The sequence below is a fragment of the Leucopleurus acutus genome, assembly GCF_964270905.1.
Source record: "Leucopleurus acutus genome assembly, chromosome: 2".
NCBI classification, from domain to species: domain Eukaryota; kingdom Metazoa; phylum Chordata; class Mammalia; order Artiodactyla; family Delphinidae; genus Leucopleurus; species Leucopleurus acutus.
In genome coordinates, this window is record NC_139143.1 from 91,679,469 (window position 1) to 91,696,894 (window position 17,426).

Below are 17,426 nucleotides of genomic sequence, written 5' to 3' on the forward strand. Positions count from 1 at the left end.
GGAAAAAAAAAGGATATCAACCTTCAAAGCCAAACCCGAGGGGCGAGAAGATAAGTGACAGTAGCAACCTCCTCTCTGGGGTCTCTGATGGAACAAGTGAGCAAGGGTGAGGCTCCTGAGTGCTAGGTGCTCCACTCAGGCAGCAGCCAGCTTGCCCAGGTGTCTGGGAGGGGGACGGGTGGGTGCCGGGCAAAGCCCAACCCCCGCCCCGCAGCAGCGGGGAAACCGGAGGTGGGAGAGACCTGGCCCTTGGCCATCTCCCAGACACAGTCGGCCTTCCTGGCATCCCAGTCCTAGACACCGTGCCCAGCTCCCACTGCCAGTGTGCTGGTTACAAACCAATACCCAGGGAAGCAGCTTTTAAGGGATTTGCTCAGAGTTTCCGAAACCAGTGGGGAAAAAAAAAAAAAGGTTCTCGATCTCTTTAATCCAGGAATCCAAACTCCTGAGAATTTATCTCAGGGAACTAATCTCTTTTTTTAAACGAAAAACTACTATTAGCACATTGTCTAAAATAGTGAAAAGCAAGAAACACTCTCAATGCCCCCCAAACAGAGGACTAGGTCAGGGAAACATGGTTCATTCACCCAAAGAAATATCATAGAGCTGTTTAAAATGATAATTATGAAGAACAGAAATTTGTAGGATAGAGTGATAAATTTAAAAAGCAGGCTACATACAGCATTGCAGATAGACGCTGAAATCTACATTCCAGTTACAATCACATAAAATCACTTACGTGAGGACAAGGATGACAGAACATCAGAAAATGAAAGCAGGTGATTTATTAGCTGCAGGTTCCTGGGTCTCTTCCCACATTTTCATTAAATATTGCTATGCAATAAAAATAAATTGGAAATGTTTCCAAGTACATTCCTGAGCCCCACATGCTAAACCTTTACTTCGAGAGAAAGGAGTTCTGCACCCCTCACCCCGGAGCTGGTCTCCACCCCACAGGGCTCCTCCTTCCAGCGCCCCTGGAAGCTGACACTGCAAACAGAGCCAGGGAGATCAGTGTGAAGAAAAAACAAAGAAGCCGCAAATGCCATACCTCTACCCCCACTGGGAGAAGGCCAAGGCTCCTGAGCAATGAATGACCTGCCAGCCTGGAGGGAATCACCCACAAACCACCACTGGCCAACACAGTCCGAGCCTCAGTACCACCTAGGTTGTTTGCCCTTATCATTCATTCCCTAGGCTCTGTCACCTAGGGCTAGCTGGCCTCCCTTTTCCTGATGTCCTGACTCATTATTTCATGTCTGCTCTCCTGCATGAGCCCAAGGTGAGCAGTGGGGAGACCCGGGGTCTAGGCAGGGCTGCTCACTGTCAAGTACCACCTGGGATAAGTCACCTGCCTTCTTGAGCCTCGATTTCCTCATCTGTCAAATGGGGATAAACCCACCAGCCATGGACTTCACAGGGTTGATCTGGAGATATAAGCTGATACAGTATTAGGAGCTGGCTTCCAATCCCAGGCTTTACTCACCTGTTAGCTATACGACCTCAGTCAAATTATTAAATCTCTCTGAACCCACATCTGTAAAAGGTGAATAAAAGGCTCATGCGAGAAACAAACAAGCTACGACTGTGGCCACTCCCAGCACCGCTCCGATACGCTCGATAAGGGGCATTTGGGGCTATCAAGACTCCCGCGACCAGTCCCCAACCTAGAGGCTCTCCTTGTCTCTCTCAGTAAGAGAAAGACACGGAAAGGAGCAAGACAGAGTGGGTGCCCATGCTCACCTTCCCACCTGAGGCTCACCTGCGGCCAGACAGCGCTGGGCTTGCATCCCAGTGCAGTCCAGGGCTTGCTAACTAGCTGCATCCCCCTCGGAGCCTCCGGTGTCCTCATCCGTAAAATGGAAATAAGGCAGCCTATTTCGTGGGGTGACTGTAAAGCATCAAATGTGGAAAAAAACCCCACTGTGGGCATTTTAAAAACATGTTAGTTTTGCTCTTGGACCTTCCCCCACTTTTCTAGAAGACTTTGAGAACAAGCTCATCTTTTTTTTTTTCTCCCTACTCTTCCTCCCAGCATGTTCACTAGCAATTTCAATGAGCTTTCAGCACCTTAGACCCTCACTTCCTTTCTGCTCTGGGCTATGCTGCTTGTTCTTCTCCATACCTGGCAGACGCCAGCCTCAGGAGATGAGCCAAGATCTCCAGACCTGCCCTGAATGAGCCTCTTTCCCCAAAGGTCCTTCACCCAGCTCTCTGCTGACCTGCAGGTTCCAACACCCGGCTGCCTGGCCCAGAAACCTGACTGCTGTCTTCTACACCCAGAATTGACCATCCACAACATCTATACTTTTTTCTGCCCTCCAACCCATTAACTCTTGATTCTCTTTTCCATCCCAGCTTCTAGCTATTTCCGGCTAAATGCTGCTGGGGTGTCTCAGAGGCAGGTGGCCCAGGCCCCGAAGACCTGGGCTGATTCTACTCACGCTCCCCGGCCGTGACACCGGGGGCAGACACTTACCTCTCTGAGCTTATCTCCCCACCCTCCCACCCCTGCCCCCGACACCTCTGTAAAATGAGGCCATTTAATATGATGTCTTCCTAGGGTTGCTGTTAAGCATTAAAGGAAGCTCCCAAAATAAAGCCTCTGGCATATGCTAATGCAAATTTCATTCCCCTACTGCAAGAGGACCTCATCCTTAGTCCTCATTAAAACCTCCGGCCATCCGTTAAGGCAACTCCAGGCATGCCCCTCAAAGGAAATCATGGGCTCCCAAGTGCTGTTTGGGGGAAAGCTTTACCTCCACTCTACCAGCTGCCCTTGTCTGGTTTCTCTCTCACGATTCCTAACTATATTTATCAAAGGGGTGGTTTGCATATGCTGCCATTCCCTCCCTCTTGTCACCCCAATCCTCCATCTTTGATGCTCCATTGAAACAGCGCTAAGTTGGCCAGAGATTGCCAGGAGCCAAATCCAAAGTTCCCACCCTTGTCCTCCTCCCCTCCAGACCTTCTTAACCCATGTATTCATTCATCCGCCTCCACGTTTAGTGGGGCTATGAGAGACCTGCTAGGCGATGCTAGGTTACAGCAATGACAATGGCACACAGCACACGGCTGCCCTCGCGGAGCTCTCTGCTGTCTGTCCTCCTCCGATTTGATGGTGTTTGTGCTACCCCTCCTCCAACAGTCCTCTCCCTCTCCCCCATCAAGTTATCTTTTAAGACTCAAAACTCACCCATTATTCTCCTCCGTCCATGGATTTACTCTAGGATAAGCTCCATGGAGACAGAAGCTACTGTTTACCTACCCCAGGATACACGGAACATAAGAGGTACCCAACAAATACTTACTGAAAGGATAAATCCCCAATGCACATTTCCTACTCAGATGCCTCTTGCTCCGCTTGGGATTCCCATCACCCCCGCGATGCTCTCCGGTGCCCCGGACTGTTCTTTTCAATTTCCTCCACTGGCGCCATGCAAACATCCTACTGACCCTATAGAGCCAACCCAGCATCATTTTCACAACTCTCTCCCTGCTTCAGCCCACACATTCTACTGTCCCTAAGTGCCCTCTGTCCCCTGTTATCCACCCCTCACTCTCCCAGTTCTCAGGCCACCCACTTCCTCCAGGCTCCACGGACACAGGGCTAAACTATTCCAAAGCCTGCAGGTTTCCTCACAGAATCCAGTCTCTCGAGAGTTCGGGCCCCTTCTGCGTCACACTGTCTCTACCAGAGCTATCAATTCTTGTCCCAGATCTCAGTGAGGATTAAGAAGCAGCAACCAGAGGCAGACGGACAAAATCCAGAGCGAACTCATCTCAAAAGCCAATGGAAGGGTTTCGACATCCTTAACAGAAAAACACATCCTGAAGCTTATCATTGCAGCAGTACATTTACAAGATAGCTCCCTTGTATGCACAAGAAATTAGCAGAACTCAGATAAGGTCAGAGGGAGGCCTTATCAGGAAGATAATAAAGTAAAGAAAAGGAATCAGGTTCTCTGGGTAATAAAGTGATAGGCTGCTGCACTGGCTTGAATAGGATAGGGTCACATAAAGGTGTAAATGTGGATCCTGGAATCTGGAACTATCTGTCTATCACACTGACCCCTGACATGACCCAGACTGTGCCTGGCTCTGGTTGGGCAGCTGCCAGAGTGATCTTTCAAATCACGACGTGGACGTCACTTCCCTGCTTAAAACCCCTCCACGGTGTTCCGCTGCACTTCAAATAAAACTCAAAATCCTTCACTTGGTCTGCCAGGCCCTGCCTACCTCTCCAGCTGGGCTTTCCTTCTCTACCCGAGGTTCTCTAAGGCACCCGGCTCTCTGCAGCCTCAGTACATCTGCTCTACTCACTCTTCACCCACCTCATTTTGCCCAATTCCTACTCATCCATCTCAGCTGAAATACAGCTTCTTTCAAGGGCCTTTCCAGTCCTCCGGCCTCACCTGGCCCTTTCCCACCTCCCTGTACTTCTTGATATCCCAATTTCCAATTACACAGGGACTGGCTCCTGCAGAGACAGTAAGCTCCACAAGGGCAGGGGCCTCTTTCATTACTCTCTCTCCAGCTCCTGGAGCACAACAGGCTCTCTGTAAATGTGTGCTGAATGAAGGAAGGGTTTAGGTGGCACATGTCGGGACGTGGAGCCCATAGGTTCACTGTGGAAGAAACCTTAGAGGTCGTCTATTTTAAATCCTCGGTTTTACAACCGAAGAAAAAGATGCAGAGATTACATTCCACAGTGACATCCGAACCACCAAGAGTGGAGCTGCTCTGCTGCTTGCACAAGTCTTACTCAGCGGCAAAGGTTATACGCCAGACACAGTAAGAACTGGCATCAGTCTCTGCCTCCCCCTGTCCTCCTGTCATTTATCCCTTCCGGGCTGCAAGCAAACACCAGGATAGGGCTAGAGCTTGTCAAATCACATCTCATGAAGGTCAGAGGGCAGTGTTGAGACAGGTTCAAGAGCACTTTTGACTAAGTGGCAGCATCTTAAATCTGGAATTCCCCAACAAAAATGTCAGAGAACCTCCTTCCCCCCCCCACCTTTATTAAAAGCAAAGTGGGGATCAGAGGCCTTGAAGAGAATCCGCCCCTAAAGTCACAATCACTCACAAAATATACCTGACTCCTACTTGAAAGGAAAACACAGTGTTCAGAAAATCATATGAGGGAAATAATATGTTATGGTAATGACAGTGGTAAACATAAGCTAACCTTCTCAGAAAAGGAAATTATAAAAATGTCAACAGCTCTGCCTAGAGCTATTAAGTGAACTTGGGTTGGAGGGTAGAAAGTTACCTTGCAAGGGGTACAGAGACACACGCTGAATTTAAAGAGCCATTCTACTCCTTCTGCAGTGGATATACTTCCAAGGGAAGCAACTGTGTTTATATATACTGTGCACATCACTTTGCATATTTGAGTTTTATCATATATATAATTCTAAAGGGTTTACACCATTTATTATTTTTATTGTTTTCAAGCTAACATTTTTCTCAAGGTACCTGTTTTTAATTACGTGGCACTCAAGGGGAAAAGGATAATTTAGATAATTTTGTTTAGTCAACTTTTCTTCTACAGGGGACAAGCAATGAGCACAGGTTTTGAAGTTAGATTGTCACTGTTCAAATCCTGGCTCTGCTACTTATCAGCTGTGTGACCTCAGATTAATTACTTAACCCTTCTGTGCCTGTTTCCCTAATTATAACAACAGAATTATATTTTACTTACCTTATAGGCTCAAGGTGGGTTAAATGAGATCATTCATAATCATTCAGACTAAAGCCTAGCACATGGTAAGCATTATTACTACTTAGTAAAGTTAAATTCCTTCCATTGGAAAGAATACCTTTGTAAGGCACATGACTTATGTATCATTTTCATTAAACTTATGTACTTTTTTTGGGCTATGTGAGTCTACTTTAATGAATCCCATTAGCTATAGTTAACTAATTTATTGATTTCCATTCTTTTCCTTGCAGGCCTTCTTTTACCGTCCCCAGGTTAGAAGTGAGTATCAGAGAAAGCTCTGTGTGTTTTATTGGGTTTATCTGGAGGACCTCAGGGCTGTAAGGGAGGATGGGAAGAAGTATTTTGCTGAACTTGTGGTCTATAAACCATAACACATCATCCAGGCCACTGATGTGGGGATCAGAAGGATTGTGGCATTTGCAACAAACCCAGTGATTCTTTCAACAGTGCTCTTCTAAATGAGTGATTCCGGGCCACTATTCACAAGAAAAGAAAATGTCAACCTCATTTTACCAATGATTTCAACTCACCTTCCCAGAATATCTCCTCTTGGTTCCAGTCATCAATTACCTCTGAAACACCCTTAACAGCTGGGTATAGATTTCCAAAAGCTGTGAATGGTTAATGTGTCTGGAGTTCTTAGGCTGTATATTTGTTCTCAAGTGACCCCCGCCCCTTGTCCCCTGCCAGATTCTTAAGCTTCGGAAAAGTAATTTCGAAAATACTACCTCCCCTGTAAATTCCATGATGCAGGGTCCAATGACTGCTGTCCAATAAAGTGGTATTCAGAAGGACACCAATGGAGACAGACCTCAGCTGAACATACATGCACCTTTTCATCAGGCTTCAGGTGAGACCAAAGCCACTACTAGAAACATGGTCCAACCCCACGTCCACCTAATCCTGCCTCGTCCACCTTCTGGAAAATGGCACAGCACGATGCCCATACACAGCTAGTCCCCTAGCCACAGCTAGTTCACTTTATAGAGAGAGAAGGACCATAATAATCTTACGGCTCACAGTTAATCGAGTGCTTCATATGTATTAGGAACTGTTTTAAGTCATTTGCATATAATATCTCACTTAATCCTCAGAACACGCCTTATATGGGAGAAAAAATATGAATTTCATGTTACAGTTAAGAAAACCAAGGTGGCATACCTGGTAAGTGCTGGAGCTGGGCCTTGAACTCTGAGAGTCTAATTCCAGAACCTGTGCTCTTGACTATGGAAACTATATAACAATGTAGCAATTACCAAACTCGTTTATTTACAGGGAGGAGGGGAGGCAACCATCACAAATTGTCCCAAACCACACATAACCCACAAAGAATTCTGCAATTTCAACTCCTACTCACAGGTTCAGTGTCCCAAGCATTGTGGGGAGTCCAAAAGAAAAGAAATGAATCTGAAATAGTTCTAACTCCAAGGAGCTCACAGCTTAAAGGTAGAACCTGCCTATTAAAATACAATGTGATAAGTGCCCACTCAACCCAAATGCTGCTGAGGTCTGGGATAACAAACAGGGTGTGTGTTTGTGTGTGTTGGGGGCTGGAGGGGAGAATACCTTCCTCACTCAACATTTGTTTATTCTCCAGTGGACCAGGGTGACCTGGCATTGCTTCTTGGTCAGGAAACCTTCCTTTACGGTTTCATCCTTTTGCTCAAGTACACAAGGCAATGAAAATGTGTTGCCTGGCAAGCAGTCCTTACAAATATGCCATTCTCAAAATTCTCCCATTTTACTTACAAATTAAGTTGCAACCAAGTCACACTGCCAACACTGTAACAGTGAAAATTTCACCCTAGCTGTTTCAGTAATTATATTGAGAGACACCAAAGTCTGGGAATGCTAAATGCTTATGGAGAGGTGAAGAATGTTATTTACTTGAACTGGAGAATAAACAGTTTCCTCCCAGAAATCAAACTCCAACTATATTACATTGATTTAATTCAACTCTAAAAACTCTAATTAGTGGCTACATAAAATGACTAATTACATCTCCCTGGATTCAGACAGTTTCTGCCATCTCACTTAAAGAGCCTAGGAGCTGTGTAATCAAACAACCCACCCACTGGAAGGAGAACGCTAATTAGCATTGTTGATTGGTGACACAAGTTATAATATTTTTCCAGCAACCCTGTAAAATTTATAAACACATCAGTGAAAATGCCAGATTCTTTACAGCTTGCTAGCTTTTGGATTAGATGTCTAAAAATACATGTATTTCCAATCACAGCCCCCCAAAAGGGGTTTAACAAAATGCACGTGCCAGCCACAAAATCATCATAATAAAGAGCTCTAACATCTCTTAACAAGCGGCTAAACGAGCTCACAACACCTTCGCGGGGTGGGCTTTATACCTGGTTTGAAGCTGTGAAAACTGAGCCACAGGTTTCTCGGCTCCAAGTCTCACTAGCTCATCTCCGGGCCGCCAGGCCGCGGCTCCGCCCCACTCCTGCCTCCGCCACCGACGCGTTTAAATTTTTATAAAGCTTCACACTTCCCCGGACACGTTTGCTTGGGGCAGTTTAAAGCCTGCAGGAGGAAATGAGGTCCTGCCCGTGGCGAAGGCTGCCCCGAGGCGGTGAGATTGCCTCCAACCGGGACGCCTCCGGCAGAGACTAGCCGGACGCCTGCTGCTCCACCCCGGCGTTTTTGAAAGTAAACTCCTACCTGCCTGTTGCGCTCTCCGATGCGCAACCGGACTCGCCCCCCGCCCGCCTCCAGGGCCAGCTCCCTTCTGTAAGCGAGGTGGGAACACAGGCCAGCTCTGTGCCGGTTTCTGGCCCAGGGTCGGGCGGGTCCCCGGGCGCGGGCTGTTCCCGGGTCGAGCCCCACGGCGGGGTGGGAACCACGGAGCGCGCCCGGCTCCCGGGGTGCGCAGGGCGGTCCGGCCCCAGCCCCGCAGGGCCGGTGCCTCAGCGCGGGTGCCTGCAGGAACGCTCGGCCACTCCCTGCCGGCCGGGGCGCGCACCCCAAAGTGCAGCCACGGTAGAAGCGAGCGTCCGAGGCGTGGGGAGGAAATGCCCGGACCGAGGAAGTGGGGTGCGCGGGGAGTGGGGCGGGAGGGGCGCACCTCGCGGGGATGGGAGAGGAGTGGGGTCCCGGGAAGCACGGCTCGGGCTATGGACCGCGGGAGGGAAGGAGGCTCCCGGCCAGAGGCGGGAGAAGGGCAGTGAACCGGGGTCTGAGTCCGGGGTGGGGCTGCGGGAGGAGGACCCAGGGGCTCGCGGGGTCGCGGGTCCGGGTGGGGGCGTCTCCCCGCGGGAGGTCTCTACCCCGCGCCCGCCGCCCCGCCGCGCCCGGCCTGCGGCGGGACTCACCTCCGCGCCGGCCGTGCGGGCTCCGCGGCCCGCGGTCTCGGCTCGCAGCGGCCCCGACTCTGCGGCCTGCACTGGGCTCCTGTAGAGGCAGAGCCCCGCCGCCGCCGCCGCTGCACTGCTGCTTTCCGCTTCCTGTCCCGGCGCCGCCCCGCAGCCCGAGCCCAGCCCTGCGAGCCCGGCGCGGCCGCGAGCCAAGAGCAGCGAGCGCGGCCGGCCCAGCCGAGGGCCCGGCCCACCTGCAGCGCAGGGCGGGGCCTGCCGGCGTCTCCCCCCAACCCGCAGGCTCAACGCGCCCCGGACACACACGCACACACACTCAAACACACACACCGACTCACACACCCATTCAGGCACACTCGTACCCACACAGACCCTAGGGGCTGACCACACACACACACACACACACACACACACACTCATCCACACATCACAAACACATGGTCAGGGATTAACCCGCCCAGCACCCCAACATACTTGCACGCTCAAACTTACACACTCATGCACACACAGACTCACAATCATGCACAAAATTTAAGCCTGTCTGCCCCCAATGGAGCCCCAAAACACATTTGCCCAGCAGCCCAGGGACTAACCCCCTACACACACACACACACACACACACACACACACACACTCACACACTCAAATACACATATTCCAAGAACCAGCCCACAAACGTCCATATATACCCATACCTCAACCCACATACACACTCACACTTAAACTCACATGCAGCTCAGGAAATGACCCCACATGTAACCATGCACACCCAGACCCCCTATAGGCCCCCAAAGCCGACCCTACCCCTCCTCCTCCCTTTAACAGCGTGGTCACTGCCCCCCAGCCCCAGTATCCTAGAAGCTACTGGAAGAGCACACCCCTGAAGGCAGGCAGCCCCAGGTTCCAATCCTGATTCAATCAGGTCTGCTTCTAAGTCTTTGTTTCCCCGTCTGAAAAGCAGAGAGGAAGATAAAGCCAGCCTTTGCAGGACAGCGGTGAGGATTATGAAAAGTGGCTGGTGCCCAGTAGACACTGAACAGTGGCCAACTATTCATATGAATATTTACACTCTTCTTACTTAGTTGTCTTGTGTGGGTGAATAGGTTTAGGGATCCATGTGGAGAGTCTGGAGTCTGGCTGGGACCCAAAGCAGCTTACATGGCAGCGCTGCCCAGTAGAGGTGGTGTATAATGAAGTAGTGTGGGCAGTGGGATGGGGAAACATACCCACGCTGAACTAGCCTTAGTTACGGAAGTTTTGCCCCCAAAGCCCTCACTCTTCCCTCACCCCCTCTTCCCCATCCTCCCTAGTCCCCATTCTCTCTCCCATATATATTTCTTGAGGACATTATATGTTCAATGTAGGTGATCTTCATGCAGCCCTATCCCGCCACCAGGCTTACTGCTCACTCTTGACTGTGTAAGGCGTCTGACCCTCCCCCTCGCCAGCCTCTTACCTCTCTCCTGAGGGCAGCCAGCTTCCTAAGGTTAAAGCCCATTGTCTGTCCACCTGAATCAGTGCTCAGGTGCAGAAATGTAGAGTTTTATAAAAACATGTCTCTTTCATCTTTAAAGTGTAGACCCTTCAAAGTTATAACAGGCCAGGGTTTTCCAATTGTAGTTATGATATTACTGAATAGCTCCCATGAGATCTACAGATCCTCAGTGGATTTTCATGAAAAGTGATCTTAGTACACTTCAGTGTATTATGTCTACCTTACCATGTGGTGCTTTTGTGGGAAAGAGAGGTAGTGCAAAATAAACCCTTTTTTAAGATAATCAATTCCATCTACTTTAAATGCCATCTACTGTTTGTTTTTATCCGACAATCTCAAGTATTTGAGTTTAAAAGATGAGTTGGAAAACTTCTCAGGAACTGAATGATGGTATAACCTGGCTCCCGTTACCTGTCACAAAGTGGGTCAGCCTTAACCTAGGGTTCGGTTAGCAGGCTTACCGAACTCTTGCCTAGACTCTGGCTTAACCTTAATCGGTAAAAAGGGTAATATTGGGGGCTCCATCTGCCACTCCTTGGTCTTATCATTTGTGCCAAAGTCAGTTGGGGAAAGGGGGTACTATGTACTGGGTGCTCTCAAGACAACAGCGTGACTGTAATTCCACAAATTCATGCCTATCTCTCTCTCCCTTCCTGCCCATTCTTGCAGATTTCCCAAACCCTGAAATGCTACCCACTAAAGTTCTTCCTGCTACCAAGGTCCGACACAAATGCTGTCTCTATAAAGCCTTCTCCAGTTCTCCCAACGAGAAAACATTCTCTTCTCCTCATTTGAATTCTCTGGATTTTTATGTTCACCTTCTGCCGTGTATTGGTTATTTTGTCTCCTCAATAATGTGTAAATGCTAAATCTTTATCTCTTTTCTATCACAGGTCTTTCCACATAGTAGCCATTTTGAAAACTACTTAGCAAATGAATGAATGGCTATAAAATACCACTTGTCCTGGGAAATTAATAATCTAATCAGGAAATAATCTAATTGGAAAGTAATCTAATTGGCCAGTTATGACGTACACATAAAGATAGTTAACAAAAGAATATATAAAATGCTAAATGCACTATTGGCACACTTTTTACGAAGTCACTTATCCAGCCTCAAGAATTCTGAATACACCTGAAAAACAGGAGTTAAGTGAGAAAGGCCTCTGATCAACTGAATAGATTGCATAAATTTATGCTTTAAAACAGATAGACTTTGGGACTTCCCTGGTGGTGCAGTGGTTAAGAATCCACCTGCCAATGCAGGGCACAGGGGTTCGAACCCGGGAAGATCCCACATGCCGCGGAGCAACTAAGCCCGTGTGCCACATCTACTGAGCCTTCGCTCTAGAGCCCGCGAATCACAACTACTGAGCCCACGTGCCACAGCTACTGAAGCCTGAGCGCCTAGTGCCCGTGCTCCGCAACAAGAGAAGCCACTGCAATGAGAAGCCCATGCACTGCAACGAAGAGTAGCCCCAGCTCGCTGCAACTAGAGAAAGCCTGCGCGCAGCAATGAAGACCCAATGCGGCCAAAAATAAATAAATAAAAATTTTAAAAATCCAAAACAAATAGACTTTATACATAGGAGAATCTCTCATGCCCTCACTTAAGACACTGTTTACATATAGTTTACAAATATTTCTATAAACTTTGTTGTCTGATTCCTAAGCCCACTGTAGGTTAGAAACACATTAAAAGAGAGCAGGAGGTGACTTCAGGAGATCCCAGGGACCACAAAGGGGGAATCATTGCAAAGACTGTTTAACTCCAAAACTCATGCCCTTTCCTTTTACCAGTTACGCCTCTTGGTACATTATCACATCACAGAATACTGCTGACCCTGAGTTATAAAAGTCAGATGGATATTCTATAGATAGTACCCTATTTAAGAAGACAGGGAAGATGTTGAAAAAAATTAGATTTCCATCCAAAATGTTTGAAATGTTAAGTGCTGGTTCTTTAAAAGTCCATTTTCTGTAAAATCTACGTATGTGTAATATCTGCTTATAGGTTAATAATGCCAGTGATGAGGTGCTAAAATATGGGTTATTAGTGCCCACAGGGAGAGTCACACGGGTCTGAATGGTCAAGGTCAACTTGTCCATGAGGACAAGAAAAGAAAAGAAGGAAAAGAGGAAAGAAAGAAGTGGAACGAGCACAGGTGGAGGACAGTGGCTGGAACAGTTACTGGCTTATCTCAAGTACTTGCTTAATCAATATGAGTTGAATAAATGGGTAAATAGTATGTCTGTTTGGAGTCTGGGCGGGGGTGTGGAGAGAACAGTGTCTGAGATAGAGTCAAGGGCAGTGAGCAGAGTGGTTAAGCTCAAGAAAAGGGCTCATGCTGAGACATAGAGGATTCCAAGTTGAGTGGCTAGGATTAGAATATAGAGAACTTGGAATGCAATATTAGTATTTGAACTTTTTAAAATGGGCTAGCAATGTGGTAAAGTATTCATCCACCCAGCCATTCATTCAAAAACACATACTTAGTACCTACTAGAGGCAGGCAGTGTATGAGCTACGGAGAAACAAAAGTAGATAATGTAATATTGATCTGTGATTTGACAAGTTAGTCAACAAATATTTATTGAGCACTTATTTTTTTAATTAATTTTATTTATTTATATTTGGCTACATTGGTTCTTCGTTGCTGCACGTGGGCTTTTCCCTAGTTGCAGCAAGAGGGAGCTACTCTGTTTTGGTGCATGGGCTTCTCATTGTGGTGGCTTCTGTTGCGGAGCACGGGCTCTACGCGCTCGGGCTTCAGTAGCTGTGGCACGTGGACTCAGTAGTTGTGGTGCATGGGCTTAGTTGCTCCACGGCATGTGGGATCTTCCTGGACCAGGGATCGAACCCGTGTCTCCTCCATTGGCAGGTGGATTCTTAACCGCTGCACCACCAGGGAAGTCCCTGTTGAGCACTTATTAGTGCCAGTCACTATTCTAGGCTCTGGGGATACATCAAAATAGACAAAAGCTTCTGCCCTCATGGAGTTTATATTCTAGTGAGGGGAGATGGGCAAATGAGCAGCATGTCAGATGATTTAACAAGTGCTCAGGAGAGAACAAAGCGGGATGGGAGACAGGGGTGGGGGTGGGGTGTGCCCCTCGCTGTCCTGGAGGATGTCTTACTGCAGCTTCAACAGAGCCTCACAGTGGAAGAGGAGAGCGCTGGGACCAGAGCAGCACAGAGGAAGGGGCCAGCTTAGCCTGAAGAAGCGGCGTGGCTTCACCCGGCCATGACCCTGGGAGCAAAACTTGAAGGATGAGTATTTGACAGAGGAAACGGGAGGAAGCATTCTGGGTACAGGCACAGAAGCGTGGCAGAGTACGCCCAGGAAGCCATGTCAGACGGTGTGCCGCGCTGATGCGCTGGAGGAGAGTGGGGGCGGGGTGGCACAGGAGGCCGTGCAGAGCCGCAGGTCTGGAAGTATGAGGCACCAAAATGCCGCTGGTGTCCGGAAGGACAGGAAGGAAGCTCTGAAGCAGCACGGCTCCTCGGGGGCTGGCCAGCAGTTTGGCCTGGGGAGAGCATACGGGAGGAAACAGGTCTGGGATGGGTGGGAGGGGGCAGCACGACCTGGAAAAAGGGGGTGGAGTCCGGAGCTCGCAGGGCTCTATGTGGTGAGCTTAAAAGTGTGAGTTTTGGGCTTCCCTGGTGGCGCAGTGGTTGAGCGTCCGCCTGCCGATGCAGGGGACACGGGTTTGCGTCCCGGTCCGGGAAGATCCCACATGCCGCGGAGCGGCTAGGCCCGTGAGCCACGGCCGCTGAGCCTGCGCATCCGGAGCCTGTGCTCCGCAACGGGAGAGGCCACAACCATGAGAGGCCCGCGTACCGCAAAAAAGTGTGTGTTTTATCTGGTAGGCAATAGAGAGCCGTCGGAGAGGAATAAGATGAGCTGACTCTGCGGTTTGGAGAGTGGCTTCTTGAGGAAAGAGTGAAGGCAGAGGGACCAAATAGGAGAGACATAGGGAGCCTGAAGTGATGAATGGGCCTGAGTTACTGCAGCCTTTGGAGGCAAGTATCAATCACAAATAGGGAACAGAGAGGAAGAAGAAGTTCAAGGAGAAGAGGTAAGTTCAGTTTTAGGTACGTTGAGTGTAAGTATCTTTGGGAGGTGCAGGTGCAAACAATAAGAGGTCACATTTATTGAGCATTTATTATATGCCAGCACTGTTCTGAGTATTTTATAGGTCTTATTCATCCTTCACAACAACCCATGTTTTAGGTATTATATCATCTATATCCATTTTACAGAGAAGGAAACTGAGGCATAGCAAGGTTAAATAAACGGCAGGAGATCATGCAGCCGCTGACAGGTGGCGCCAGGCTTTGACCCAAGTTTTGCTGACCACAGACTCCCCGCCTTTAATCCATCAGCTGTACGGCTTCTTGGCAGTGTACGTTTAGAACTCAGGAGGAGACGGGCTACTGACAATGAATACAGTTTTCAGAGATTACATGTGGTTGACAATGAAGTAGAGAAAAGAACAAGAGGTGGGTAGAAAACTGCAGAACGTGTGAGGCAGAGAGATATGACAGGGACATGCAGAGGTGACAGGTGTCATAGTTGTTTTGTTTCGAAATAGGAAATCCTGAAGCCTGTTTATAGACCAGGGAGAAGAAATCTTAAATTTCAAAATTTAGGATGGGAGAGGTAACTTGGGGGATGGGTGGAAGGACTACCCTTGTAGATGTACAGACAGAGGTGAGCCTAATGTGAGCATGGAGAGTCAAGGGCATCTCAGTATTCTCCATGAAGTAGGAAGCAAGAGGCTCTAACAGAGCCTGGGAGGCCAGGAGATGGAGTCCAGAGAGAGGAGGTATATCTGATGGCTTCTCAGGGACCCTTTGCACATCTGATGCCGCGGGGATGGAAATCACAGAAAATGCACATTCCCCTTTATTTTTGCAAACTATTTGAATGGCCTCACAGACTCAAGGCCTCTAAGGGACCCCAGACATTGTCCTTTCTACAGCCTCTTCCATGTCTAAGAATTGTTATCTTTAATGAGTTGAGTTTGAGGTGAGAGTGGGACGCCCAAATAGATACATGAAAAAGCAGAGGAAATGATGAGACTTTCTATATAACAGCTTTCCTGGGCTCGGGAGTGTAGACTATGGACAAGAAAGCAAATGTGCTCTGTGTAAAGGGGAACCTAAACACGCAGCCATGACCCATGGACCAAGTGCACTAACGCCCCAGTGGGGCCAGGCCCTGGCATCCACGCTGGTCCGCAGGCCTGGGTGGGCAGCTGACTCCCACGCCCAGCGGCTCTCATTACCAGGAGAGCTGGGAGGCAGCGCGATGTCAGGTAGAGCTCAGATCTCAGAAGCAGGATGCTGCCAAGGCTTCAGTCAACCCTTCCTTTTCACTTGTTATCAGTGAAAAGGAGAGAAGCTGGGGCAGAGAACCTGATGGAGACACCAGTCAGAACACATGGCTCTGGGGCTTCTAGGTGTTCCCAAGGTGATTCCACTTGCCTGGGCTGTGCAAAGGATCACACTCAGGGCCAGTCATGGGCAGGGATGGACTGGCTAATAATACCTTCTGGGGACTGGAAGTTTCTTCTTTAATGTTGTTTTTAATCTGGGGAGTCATCATCAGTAATTCATTACCTATTTATAAGAAACACTTGGATAACACCCTGCATACTGCGTTAAGCTAATTACTTGGACTAACACCAGGTGGCATTATTTCCTAAGGGTGAACCAGCCTCTGGCACTCCTGGCCTGGGCTCAGACTCCGGGCTGTGGAGCAGACACAGGTGTGGAAGGAAGGCCTCGGCTTCTGGCCCACAGCCAGATCTACTCACCGCAATTCACCAATAGTGTCCATGGTTGCTGCAGAAGGGGAAGGCCAAGTTCTGGGCATAGAAGGACAGCACCATTAATCCATCTTAGTGATCAGGGTTTGAGTTAATTATACCTTTTTATTTTCTGCATTTCTACTGCTTTGACATCTGGGGGCCTTGCTGCCCCAGGAGAGACTGCCCCCCTCAGGGCTAGCTAATTCCTAGACATAGTAAAGACTCACAAGCGATGCTCTTCATAGGCAAACCAACCAATCCAGAACCCATACCCCATCCTTCTCCTCTATCCAACTCTCACACTCTGGACCACTATCCATCTGCCCTAATCACCCCAGGGTCAGGTATGGGACAAGTAGAGACAGGCCCTACACCCCAGAACCTGCTGAAATTATTTAAACCAGAAATGCTTAAGCTTGCTTACCCTGCCTTACTTGTTCCCTCTCACAGGAAAATAAAGGCTCTGGCCCATGTTTTCCTCCCACTCTCCCTGCCTCCTCACTGACCCTGGTGCTTCTCTGTGGCCCTGCCTGGTGTAGTGTACCCCCTCCTCTTGGAATTGTCCTCTCAAAGGCAATTGTCTCCTGATCTTTTGGCCTTATCATACCTGAATAATAATAAAACCTACATTTTAAAACAGGGTTTCTATTGAAGCTGCTCATTTGTGAACCATATAAATGATGAGGCAGAGAGAAGGAATTAATATTTATTCTGTTTTTTATTATGTGACAGGCATTGTAATAGTCAATTTTAATCTATTATTTAATAGTATTTTCCTGGTAACACTGTAGTGTAGATTTTTTTTTTTACAAAAACTCAAATAGTTTAAGTGCCATTTCCAAGGTCACAGAAGCTAAACCCAGGCTTTCTGGTTTCCAGCCAGACTTTCCCATTGCACTGGTTGTAGATAATTAAGACAGATTTCGTCTTGCTGTTACTTTATTCCCTCTTCCCTTCTCTGTTTAATGATCCCTGCTTACCCCATCCTCTACCACTTTTCTTTCCTTCTACTTTTCCATTTATTTATTTATTTATTTATTTATTAGCAACTGTTTATTTTCCA